This window comes from Henckelia pumila, chromosome 3 (assembly GCF_033568475.1).
Source record: "Henckelia pumila isolate YLH828 chromosome 3, ASM3356847v2, whole genome shotgun sequence".
Classification (NCBI taxonomy): Eukaryota; Viridiplantae; Streptophyta; class Magnoliopsida; order Lamiales; family Gesneriaceae; genus Henckelia; species Henckelia pumila.
The window spans coordinates 48,111,230-48,124,696 of NC_133122.1; positions in this window are offsets into that span (position 1 = coordinate 48,111,230).

Here is a 13,467-nt window from a genome sequence, read left to right on the forward strand (position 1 = left end):
ACCATCCTTTAACTGAAAAAAAAAAGAACATAGATTAAGAAAATAAATTAAATCACATAACTGAGAAAAGAAAACACAAAAATCGAAACATCAAAATTATCCCATTAATTTATAAGGAAATTGAACACATACCTAGATCTATACAATGTGTGAAGAATGAAATTATGAAACAATGTGTGAAGGAATGGAAGTTTATATATTTTTGGGTTAGAAAACTGCTTTATGGCAGTGTACAGATGAAATGAGAAATCGGAAATTTGAGGAAGACGCGAACGTGGGTTGAAGTCGTGTAGTAGTTGTGGAATGGGCCTTGAGTTGGAGACAAATTTGGGTTTAGGTTTTGTAACGCAATTTTGTTTTTTTTGCCTTTAAAATTGGATGTAATTATGAATTTTTAATGAGGATAATTTATTCTATACATTAATTAGATCATAACAGTTTTTCTAATGTGTTTAGCTATTATTAAATAGAAAAAATAGTAAGGATAGTAAGGATATATTTTTATGACTTGAGTAGAATAAAATATTTTCCTTCTAGATATAGACTCGTGATATTATCCTATTCGAGTTTTTTGTGAAAATAACACAACAAGATTATTTGCCAAAGAACTAAATAGATTTGATTATTCGACATGGTGTTTAAATTTTAGGGCATAGAGCAGAGTTGGTCTCATGGGACATGATGTCATACGTCGACCTTATATGTACTCATTACTAAAAATAATATTTTTGATATAAAAACTAAAAATTTATTACGAATCAAATAAGGTTGGAGATCAATCTCACAATTTTTGTATATTATATATATCAAAAAATCTAAAAATAGTTTTAAGTCATGTTTAAATTGAACCGAACGGATCGACCGGTTTGACTAGGAATCGGTCACTGAACCAGTCCAAATCACTCCTAAAAACTGTTCTGATGGTCAAAACCGGTCAACATTGATCGAGAATGGCTCAAGAACCGGTTGAAACGGTTAAAAATCGGTCAAGAACCGGTTCAACTGGTTTTTTATTTTTTAAAAAAAATATTTTTAAAAATTTTAAAACATTTTTTATTATATATATGCAAGATTATTTGAAATTTGTATTTCAATAAAAATATTATTTTAGTAATATTAGAGTTTTTTAAATTAATTTAAGTATTTTTTAAAAAATATATAACTATAATCAATATTTTGAATATATTTATATGGTTATTTAGTTTTAAAACTATGATAAATATATATATTTATTTATTTATTATATACATTTTTTAGGTTTTTAAAATTTTTAAATATATTATTAATTATATTATAATATATAAATGGTTTTTTGGTCCAACTGTCCAATTAAAATGGTCCGACCTATTAGACTGTTTTTTTAAGACAAACCGATTCGATCATTGGTTTGATTATGAAAACATTACTTTTAAGTTTAATTAGTATTTTAGCCCGTGCAATGCACGAAATATTATTTTATATAATTAACTATTGAAATTAATAAGTATTTTGAACAATTATTAAATGGAGTAGATCTTGTATAATTAGAAGAAAAAAAATTGTTCACGTAAAGTACATGGTAACTTATTGTTCCAGACAAAAGATAAATATAGATTTTTTTTTAAAAAAAAAGCTCACCATAAATTAAATGAGAAATTGAAGAAAAAATGAAATTAACTCTAAATTTTCAATGACAAAATTAATAAGTTTCATAACACGATATTAATTTATCTATTTTAGTGGAAATATCTTGATACCATTTTGTCAATGACATCTAAAAAATTAAAATGATAAAAAAAAATATGTTAGATTAATAAAACATAAGTAAAAAATTACGGGTAATAAAAATTAATAAGTAAAAAAAAGATATAAAATGATATATATTCATAAAGCAAGAAGAAAAGAAATAAACTTAGCAAATTTTTTTGTTGAATTAATAACATTCACATTTTTCAGATAACTAAAGTTCTTGAATTCAAATATTTTCGAAAGAAAAAGTATAATTGAAAACCTCGCATATATTTGCTTTAATTATAAATTTGATTTTATATTTCAATATATTATGCAATAATTATGTTTTTAATAACAAAATGATGACTTTTTTATGATTGGATTCACTTCTGTATGAAACCATATTTTATTATTGTATGTACTTGAACTCTATAATATAGTCATTTTGAAACGACCCTGTCTCTCTAAATGTAAATAAATATGCGAATTTTTTTTTTTTTTTTACTTACTATGTAAAAATATGTACATACATGCCCATACATATATGCACAAAATAAGTAGTTTTTTAAAAATAAATAACTTGAATAAAATAATGCAACAATTCAAAATTTTAATATTGCATAAATTAAATATCTGAGTCATGCATTTAATAAAATACTGACAACAGCAAAATAAATTAAAGTTTACATGCACTGAAAATATTTAAATAAAAACATACAATAGTGTCAATTACTGAAAATAAATAAAAATGTATAACATGATAAAATATTCGAAATATGCATATAGACTCAGACAACGGTCACGGGGTCACTGCATGTCCGCTCATAGGTCATCGCCGCCGGTGCGTACTACATCCTCCTCTACGTACTCACCTGCACCATATCAGTATAGTGAGCCTAGAGGCCCAACATGCTAACATAACAAGAGTTTAAAATAATTTAAATCACTTTAATACTAATACATAACATATACATGAATGAGCATGCTTAAAAATATCATGAACATAACATAACATAAACTTAAATTAAACTTGAATATCATAATAATACATAAACATTATTGAGCAAAGTATTTTCTAACATCGAAAGGTCGTATCCATAGTGTAACCATACATACATTAAATACTGATCAGCATGGTAAACCAACGTACGTGGCGTTGACGAATCACCTCTTAAATTGGCAGTAAACTGCCCTTCAATAGTTCACATATGGGGACGAATCCCCCTTAAATTGTCACACTACTTCAACTTCCAACATAAAAATTATTTTCTTTTGCTCAACCTTAAACATTAAATCATGCATAAAAATTATTTCATGAATGCATGTACTTAAATAAAATGTGTGTCTTTCATATATATTTAATTTAATTTCATACTAACATATAAATATTAAAAATAACTTCCATGCATAAAAATAATTAAATATATATTCAGGACACATGCAATTTCTCATGGGTTGTACTGAACTGCTGGCCCATTAACACATTTCTAAGCCCAATAAAATTTCCTGGCCCAATAACACTCTAATCTGGCCCAATGAGCCCAAAAGCCCAAAGACTGGCCCAATAATTTCCATGGGCTCTAAAGCCCATAAAAATTAGTGGACTAACTTAAATTAATTATTTAAGCCCACTAAGAAAATTTAATATAGCCCATTAATTTAATTAAACTAATTAGCCCAATTAACCACTTAAACTTATTAATTAACTTCAAAATAAAATACCCGAGCCCAACTAACTTAACTCGGACCCGGACCCGAACCCAACTAACATAACCCATGACCCACTGACTTGACCCGGACCACCAACCCGACCCGAAAATCCACCTGGAACCCTAACCCGATCGCCCCCTACTCTCGTTTCTGCTGCGGCCGTGAGCAGCAGCCACTCCTTGGCTGCTGCCGGCCTGCTCCGGCTGCCCCTGGCCGGAGCGCCACCGCCCAGACGTAGCCCACGTCTGGGCGGTTCGAACCTAGCCACTAACCCAGCCCCATGCACCCTAGAACCCTTAGCCGAACCCTTCTTCCCGTGAACCCTAGTCTGCGTCTCCCATGGAAGCCGTCTGAACATTGTGGTCTCCTGGGCTCGTTTGGCTCGAACCACTCGAGCCATTCGAATCCAGGCCACCCCCACACCGCCTAGGAACCCTGACCAGCAACCTAGACGCAACCATGGAGGAAAACATGAGCATGAACAACCAAACACAACAAGAACCGTGCGCCTTCAATCATAAAAATGAACCCTTTTTTTGAAAACTTTGAAATTTCGATGCATACACAATACACACACTATAATATCTGATATAGTACAAAAAATAGGGAAGAAAATCATGCCTTGCACTGTTGAATGGAAAGAAGGAGAAGTATATGACGATTCCGGGACGACGGGGCGATGACAACCAACTTGGAGCTTGAAAAACCGTTCAACAATGGAGGCTTGGAGCTAAAACCGACTGAAGAAGATGAAGGAGAGGTGGGGTTGGCGGCTGGGAGCTTTGAGCGTAGGATTTTGGGGTAGGTTTAGGGTAATTAGAATAAAATAAGGTTTAGGATAATTAAAATATTAATAAGGGTTTTAAATATGAAATATATAACTTAAAAGCTCTAAATAATATTTAAAATCTGATAACTTTAATAAAATCCCGAAATATATAATTAAGGGAGTTTTAAAGATAGTAAAAAGTCATTATTTTGGCTTATTTTGAATAAAAACGGACTCCTAAAAGTATATAAAATTAAATACTGATAATTTTGAGGAAATAAAACTCAAAATAATATTTTTGGGCTCTAAAAATGCTCATGAAATAAATTGGATAGAAAGTTGTCATCTCGTCCGTCCACGATCCCGTCTACGCGATAAAATGATTTAAATGCCAAAAATCATAAAAATCTCAAATTATGGATTAAATGCTTGAAAATAAATATTAAAACTTGCACAATTAATTCACATAATAATTTAACACATAAATCTAAAATTTCAAATAAATAAATTTCCTAATTATGCATGCGAATTTACGTATTAAAAATACCGGGTGTTACAATTCTCCCCCCCTTAAATTGGATTTCGTCCTTGAAATTAAAGTACTTACCCGAACAACTCCGGGTAGCGAGTTCTCATGTCTGCCTCGGTCTCCCAAGTAGCTTCCTCCTCCGAGTGATTCAGCCACTGAACTCTGACCATCGGTATGACACGCGTCCTAAGTCTCCGCTCCTCCCTAGCCAAGATCCGCGCTGGTCTCTCCTCATAAACTAGATCAGGTGGCAACTGCAAGGGCTCGAAATCCAACACATGCGACGGGTTAGAGACATATCTCCGAAGCATGGATACATGGAAAACGTTGTGCACTGCCGCTAGTCCTGGTGGTAGAGCTAAACGGTAGGCCAACGTGCCAATTCTCTCCAAGATCTCGAATGACCCAATATACCTCGGATTAAGCTTTCCTCTCCGGACAAATCGTACCACTCCCTTCATAGGTGACACTCTCAGAAACACGTGATCACCTGCCGCGAACTCCAAATCTCGTCGTCGAGTATCTGCGTAACTCTTCTGACGACTCTGAGCATTCCTCATTCGAACCCGAATCTGAGTCACAATGTCAGCTGTCTGCTGCACGATCTCAGGACCAAGTAAAATCCTCTCACCAACCTCATCCCAATGCACAGGAGATCTGCATCTCCTCCCGTACAATGCTGCATAAGGAGCCATACCTATAGACGACTAAAAACTGTTGTTATAGGTAAACTCCACTAATGGCAGTCTAGTCTCCCACGAGCCATGAAAGTCGATGACACATGCTCTCAGTAGATCCTCGAGAACCTGGATTACTCTCTCAGACTGACCATCTGTCTGGGGATGGAACGCTGTACTGAACAAAAGTTTAGTCCCCAATGCAGTGTGCAAACTCTTCCAAAACGCAGACGTAAATCTCGGATCTCTGTCCGATACTATCGACACTGGTATGCCATGCAGTCTAACAATCTCCTTGATGTAAAGCTCTGCATACTGTGTCAACGAGTAAGTAGTCCTCACCGGTAAGAAATGAGCTGACTTGGTGAGTCTATCCACGATCACCCAAATAGCTGTGCAACCTCTGGCACTCCTCGGTAACCCAACTACAAAGTCCATCGTAATGTTCTCCCATTTCCATTCCGGAATAGGAAGAGGTCTAAGAAGTCCTGCTGGACGCTGATGCTCAGCCTTGACCTGCTGACATGTTAAGCATTCTGACACAACTCTCCCGATGTCTCTCTTCATCCCGGGCCACCAATACAATAGCTGCAAATCTCGGTACATCTTCGTACTTTCGGGGTGAATGGAGTACGGAGATGTGTGAGCCTCTGCTAGAATCTCAGCTCTCAACTGATCGACGTTCGATACCCACATCCTACCACGGTATTGAACAATGTCATCCACAACTGCATACAGAAGACCACCCTTGGCCTCATCTCTCTGTCTCCAATGCTGCAACTCCTCATCTGTAGACTGTCCCTCTCTGATCCGATCCCGTAAAATCGGCTGCACCGTCAACACTGATAAGCTCGGTGCATGACCACTCGAGTAAAACTCCAAATCAAACCTCTGAATCTCACTCTGCAGTGGTAACTGCACTGACAAACACGATACCACTGACGACTTCTGACTCAAAGCATCGGCCACTACATTAGTTTTGCCCGAATGGTAGCTAATGTCACAGTCATAATCCTTAACCAACTCCAACCATCTCCATTGCCTCATGTTCAACTCCTTCTGAGTGAAGAAGTACTTGAGGCTCTTGTGATCAGTGAAAATCTTGCACTTCTCGCCATACAGATAGTGCCTCCAGATTTTCAAAGCGAAGACCACTGCTGCTAACTCCAAGTCATGTGTCGGGTAGTTCTGCTCATGAATCTTCAACTGCCTCGATGCATAAGCAATAACCTTACCACACTGCATAAGTACTGCGCCTAAACCTAGCTTAGACGCGTCGGTGTACACCACTAACTCCTCGTGTGGTACTGTCATCGCTAAAACCGGTGCAGTAGTGAGTGCTTCCTTCAGCTGATCGAAGCTCCTCTGACAGTCTGAACTCCAAATAAACTTCGCGTTCTTCTTGGTTAAGGAAGTCAAGGGTACTGCAATAGAGGAAAAATCCTTGATGAACTTCCTATAATATCCTGCCAAACCCAAGAAACTGCGAATCTTCGAAGCATTCCTCGGAATACACCATTTCTGCACTGCCTCAACCTTCGACTGATCCACTGCAATCCCATCTCTCGAAATAATGTGGCCAAGAAATGCCACCTGCTCGAGCCAAAACTCGCACTTGCTGAACTTGGCATACAAAAGATGCTCCCTCAAAGTCTGCAAGGCTGTCTGTAGATGCTGTCTATGCTCCTCAACGCTCCTAGAGTAGATCAAGATATCATCAATGAAGACTATGATGAACTGATCAAGATACGGCTGAAAAACCCGGTTCATGAGATCCATGAAAAATGCTGGAGCATTGGTCATCCCAAATGGCATCACTAAGAACTCGTAATGCCCATAACGTGTCCGAAAAGCAGTCTTGGACACATCTGCATCTCTAACTCGCAACTGATGATAACTAGATCGCAGGTCGGTCTTGGAGAACACCGAAGCTCCCTATAACTGATCAAATAGGTCCTCTATTCTCGGCAGTGGGTACTTATTCTTCACTGTGTCCCTGTTGAGCTCTCGATAATCGATGCACAATCTCATACTGCCATCCTTCTTCTTCACAAATAATACTGGAGCTCCCCATGGAGAAAAGCTAGGACGAACAAAGCCTTTCTCTAATAACTCCTGTATCTGCTCCTTCAACTCTTTCATCTCGGTAGGAGCAAGTCTGTATGGTGCCTTAGAGATAGGCACGGTGTCTGGCACTAAGTTGATGCTAAACTCCACATCTCTCACTGGTGGAGTTCCTGCAACATCCTCCGGAAAGACGTCCGGAAAGTCACGAACCACCTCTATCTCTGATAATGATCTGCTAGATGGTCCTGAGGCCGTGACAATACTTGCTAGAAAACCTTGGAAACCCCGTTTCAACAGCTTCCTCGCCTGAATAAGAGATATCACCTGAGGAATATCACTGCTCTGAGATGCATGGAAGGTAAACGTGTCGCCTTCTGATGGTTTCACTGACACTGATCTCCGACGAAAGTCAATCGAAGATCCATTGACTGTCAACCAGTCCATACCCAATATCAAATCAAATCCACTCAACGGCAAAACCACCACATTTGCGTGAATGGAGTGCCCCTGAAGCTCCAACTCCAGTTCTCGAATGACACTAGAGGTAGAAATAATCTGTCCTGACGGCATAGTGACATCATAACCACTGTCAACAATCTCAGGTGTGATGCCTATCCGTCTGATAAACTCCAGGGAGATAAACGAATGCGTAGCCCCTAAATCTAGCAACGCAAATGTGGAGTTGCCTCCAACTAGAATTCTCCCTGCACGCAGAAGAATTCCAACAATTTCTTACCACTACTAAACTTTCCCCCAAAGATAAGTCACTAATAACCCTTAATTCTAATCACAAGTAAAACATGCTTCTTATTCTAACATGCAGATAGAAAAATCCCAAATACAAATTATTTCACAAAGAAAAATCGAAATTCTTAACCAAAGGAAGAAATTATAAAATACTAGGGGTAAGATATACCGGTGATCAAGGAGGTGTCTGGGTCTGCCTCCTCTGCTTGCATAACGAACACTCTACCAGTGGTGTTCTTCTTCCTCGGGCAATTAGCTATCTCGTGCCCTGGCTCTCTACAGTGGAAACAAACTCCTGCTCCCAGAAGACAAGGTCCCGAATGCATCTTCTGACACTTCGGGCAAGTAGAAAAACCTCCAGTATTAGGGGCCCCGCCCCTCGGCTGCTGTGGCCTCTGCTGCTGGTTCGGGCCCTTAGACGGCCCAGTATACTGCTTCTTCGCAGGAGGCTGCGAAGATGGTCGCTGAAATCCAGACTGAATCTGTCTCTTTCCCTGCTGCTCTCGCTGTATCTCTCTCCTACCCTCCTCTGACCTCAGTGCTCTACTAACTGCCGCCTCATATGTAGCGACGTCCATCATACGTACGTCATGCTTGATATCCGCCTTCAGTCCCTCCACAAACTTCCTCATCTTCTCCGGTGGACTGTCTGAAATCAGAGGCACAAAATGACAGCCCCTCTCGAACTGTCTTACATACTCAATCACTGACATGTCCCCCTGCCGGAGACTCATAAACTCCCGGATCATGCGACTGCGCACATCCTCCGTGAAATACTTGGCGTATAAGATACGCCTAAACTTCGCCCAAGTCAATGTAGGAAGATGTACTCCCCTGGCAGCACCCTCCCACCAAAGAGCTGCATCTCCCTTCATCATATAAGTCGCACAGTTCACCCTGTCGGCGTCAGTAATCCCCATGTATGCAAAGATGGACTCCAAAGAGCGAATCCACCCCTCAGCCACCAATGGATCGGTGGTACCAGTGAACTCCTTCGGTCCCTTCTTCTGGAACCGCTCAGCTACGTCCTCCTCGTGGGACAGTCTAGGACGTGCAGCCTGCTGCTCCAACAGAGCAGTAATCCCTGCCATCATATTAGCATTGGCCTGCTCCAATGCTGCAAGTGGATCCTGGGGTGGAGGTGGAGATCCCTCATGTCTGTTCACAGGTCTGGGAGGCATTCTGCACCACCACATATATCTCTACGTAAATCGCCATGCATAGCTAAGTTCTTTAACATTAATGCTAACTTAAATTCTTAAAAGTAAATCATGCTATAAACACTTAAAACTTACAGACCGGTAGCGTGGATTTCTGAGCTCGCATAGCAGTAATGACCCCTCCAAGGACCGTGCTCTGATACCAACTGAAACGACCATGTCTCTCTAAATGTAAATAAATATGCGGAATTTTTTTTTTATTTACTTACTATGTAAAAATATGTACATACATGCCCATACATATATGCACAAAATAAGTAGTTTTTTAAAAATAAATAACTTGAATAAAATAATGCAACAATTCGAAAATTTAATATTGCATAAATTAAATATCTGAGTCATGCATTTAATAAAATACTGACAACAACAAAATAAATTAAAGTTTACATGCACTGAAAATATTTAAATAAAAATATACAATAGTGTCAATTACTGAAAATAAATAAAAATGTATAACATGATAAAATATTCGAAACATGCATATAGACTCAGACAACGGTCACAGGGTCACTGCATGTCCGCTCATAGGTCCTCGCCGCCGGTGCGTACTACATCCTCCTCTACGTACTCACCTGCACCATATCAGTGTAGTGAGCCTAGAGGCCCAACATGCTAACATAACAAGGGTTTAAAATAATTTAAATCACTTTAATACTAATACATAACATATACATGAATGAGCATGCTTAAAAATATCATGAACATAACATAACATAAACTTAAATTAAACTTGAATATCATAATAATACATAAACATTGTTGAGCAAAGTATTTTCTAACACGAAAGGTCGAATCCATAGTGTAACCATACATACATTAAATACTGATCAATGTGGTAAACCAACGTATGTGGCGGTGACGAATCACCTCTTAAATTGGCAGTAAACTGCCCTTCAATAGTTCACATATGGGGACGAATCCCCCTTAAATTGTCACACTACTTCAACTTCCAACATAAAAATTATTTTCTTTTGCTCAACCTTAAACATTAAATCATGCGTAAAAATTATTTCATGAATGCATGTACTTAAATAAAATGTGTGTTCTTCATATATATTTAATTTAATTTCATACTAACATATAAATATTAAAAATAACTTTCATGCATAAAAATAATTAAATATATATTCAGGACACATGCAATTTTTCATGGGTTGTACTGAACTGCTGGCCCATTAACACATTTCTAAGCCCAATAAAATTTCCTGGCCCAATAACACTCTAATCTGGCCCAATGAGCCCAAAAGCTCAAAGACTGGCTCAATAATTTCCATGGGCTCTAAAGCCCATAAAAATTAGTGGACTAACTTAAATTAATTATTTAAGCCCACTAAGAAAATTTAATATAGCCCATTAATTTAATTAAACTAATTAGCCCAATTAACCACTTAAACTTATTAATTAACTTCAAAATAAAATATCCGAGCCCAACTAACTTAACCCGGACCCGGACCCAACTAACATAACCCATGACCCACTGACTTGACCCGGACCACCAACCCGACCCGGAAATCCACCTGGAACCCTAACCCGATCGCCCCCTACTCTCGTTTCTGCTGCGGCTGTGAGCAGAAGCCACTCCTTGGCTACTGCCGGCCTGCTCCGGCCGCCCCTGGCCGGAGCGCCACCGCCCAGACGTAGCCACGTCTGGGCGGTTCGAACCTAGCCACTAACCCAGCCCCATGCACCCTAGAACCCTTAGCCGAACCCTTCTTCCCGTGAACCTTAGTCTGCGTCTCCCATGGAAGCCGTCTGAACATTGTGGTTTCCTGGGCTCGTTTGGCTCGAACCACTCGAGCCATTCGAGTCCAGGCCACCCCCACACCGCCTAGGAACCCTGACCAGCAGCCTAGACGCAACCATGGAGGAAAACATGAGCATGAACAACCAAACACAACAAGAACCGTGCGCCTTCAATCATAAAAACAAACCTTTTTTTTGAAAACATTGAAATTTTGATGCATACACAATACACACACTATAATATCTGATATAGTACGAAAAATAGGGAAGAAAATCATGCCTTGCACCATTGAATGGAAAGAAGGAGACGTATATGACGATTCCGGAACGACGGGGCGATGACAACCAACTTGGAGCTTGAAAAACCGTTCAACAATGGAGGCTTGGAGCTAAAACCGACTGAAGAAGATGAAGGAGATGTGGGTTTGGCGGCTGGGAGCTTTGAGCGTAGGATTTTGGGGTAGGTTTAGGGTAATTAGAATAAAATAAGGTTTAGGATAATTAAAATATTAATAAGGGTTTTAAATATGAAATATATAACTTAAAAGCTCTAAATAATATTTAAAATCTGATAACTTTAATAAAATCCCGAAATATATAATTAAGGGAATTTTAAAGATAGTAAAAAGTCATTATTTTGGCTTATTTTGAATAAAAACGGACTCCTAAAAGTATATAAAATTAAATACTGATAATTTTGAGGAAATAAAACTCAAAATAATAATTTTGGACTCTAAAAATGCTCATGAAATAAATTGGATAGAAAGTTGTCATCTCGTCCGTCCACGATCCCGTCTACGCGATAAAATGATTTAATTGCCAAAAATCATAAAAATCTCAAATTATGGATTAAATGCTTGAAAATAAATATTAAAACTTGCACAATTAATTCACATAATAATTTAACCCATAAATCTAAAATTTTAAATAAATAAATTTCCTAATTATGCATGCGAATTTACGTATTAAAAATACCGGGTGTTACACATTTTTTTTATTATTTTACGTATGCGTCAATAAAATAAAATAAAATGTGAATTACACTCACATTTATAAATAGATAAATATTAATAATAAAAAATATATGTACACACCGACATTATTAAATATGCATTATAACGTATAATCTATCTTATTTCATACGAAGGTAGATTGTAATAATAAACTAATCATAACTTAAATACCCAATGCAAGATTGAAGTGTCAATCAATGATAACTCTAATATTATCAAAATAAATGAGTCATCTATGTATGATTGAATTATTGTATCATGGTTTTGTTTTTTAACCCAATTTATATATTTCGTGTGTGTTGAAATCAAATGATATTTTTCTTATATATATGGTAGAGTTTTTAAATTTTCATCATTCAAAACGGTAAATTGTGATATGAGCAACACACACATAAAAATTATTGAATATTTCACACACATATGTATGGTAAGTCCACCTATTGTGTCCACCTAATATGTTCACATGCACGTATACATATATATATAATATTATTTTATTGAATTGTTATTTTATGGTTTTATATTCTATGCATTGTTTATATATTTTGATTGTGTTCAATTTGAAATAGTAATTTTTATTTATATATAGTAAATCTAATAAATTTGAATCAAAACAAACTTTTAGGCAATTATTGGTCAAAATAAAATGTGTATATAGTTAATATTCATATATTTATCTTTTATAACATGATTATTTTTTTAAAAAATATACTTTCTAAATTATGTCAAAGACACATCAATTTTTTAATCGAAAATTGATATATTATTATATTTACAATATTAATTATTATCTATTTTTATTATTAATTTTTTGCAAATCAAATTTATCTTAAGCAAAAAAATCTGGAATTAGTATTTTTGTACGATATATCTATCCTTTTATATAAAGAATCTCTTCCTTATACTGAGTTAGACACCATCTTTTTATTTGCCAAAATTACCCTCATTGATATAAATATTACAATTTATTTTTATTTGTTTTTTTTAAATTTTGATATTTCAAATTTTCATATTTTTCTTAACTAAAACATTATAGATAAGATAAGATAAATTGATACATAAATTTTAAATTTATTTTTATATTAATTTCACAAATATATGGAAAAAAATATTAACTAAAATACCATTAAAAATAACTAATATTAAAAATGGTGATAACACAATATCAAATTTAAAAAGTAGAACAAAATATTTTAATATTATTATATGTAGTGTTTATGAAAATTTCACACATATATAGACCTACTTTAACTAAAATTAAAAATATTGATAATATCCAATT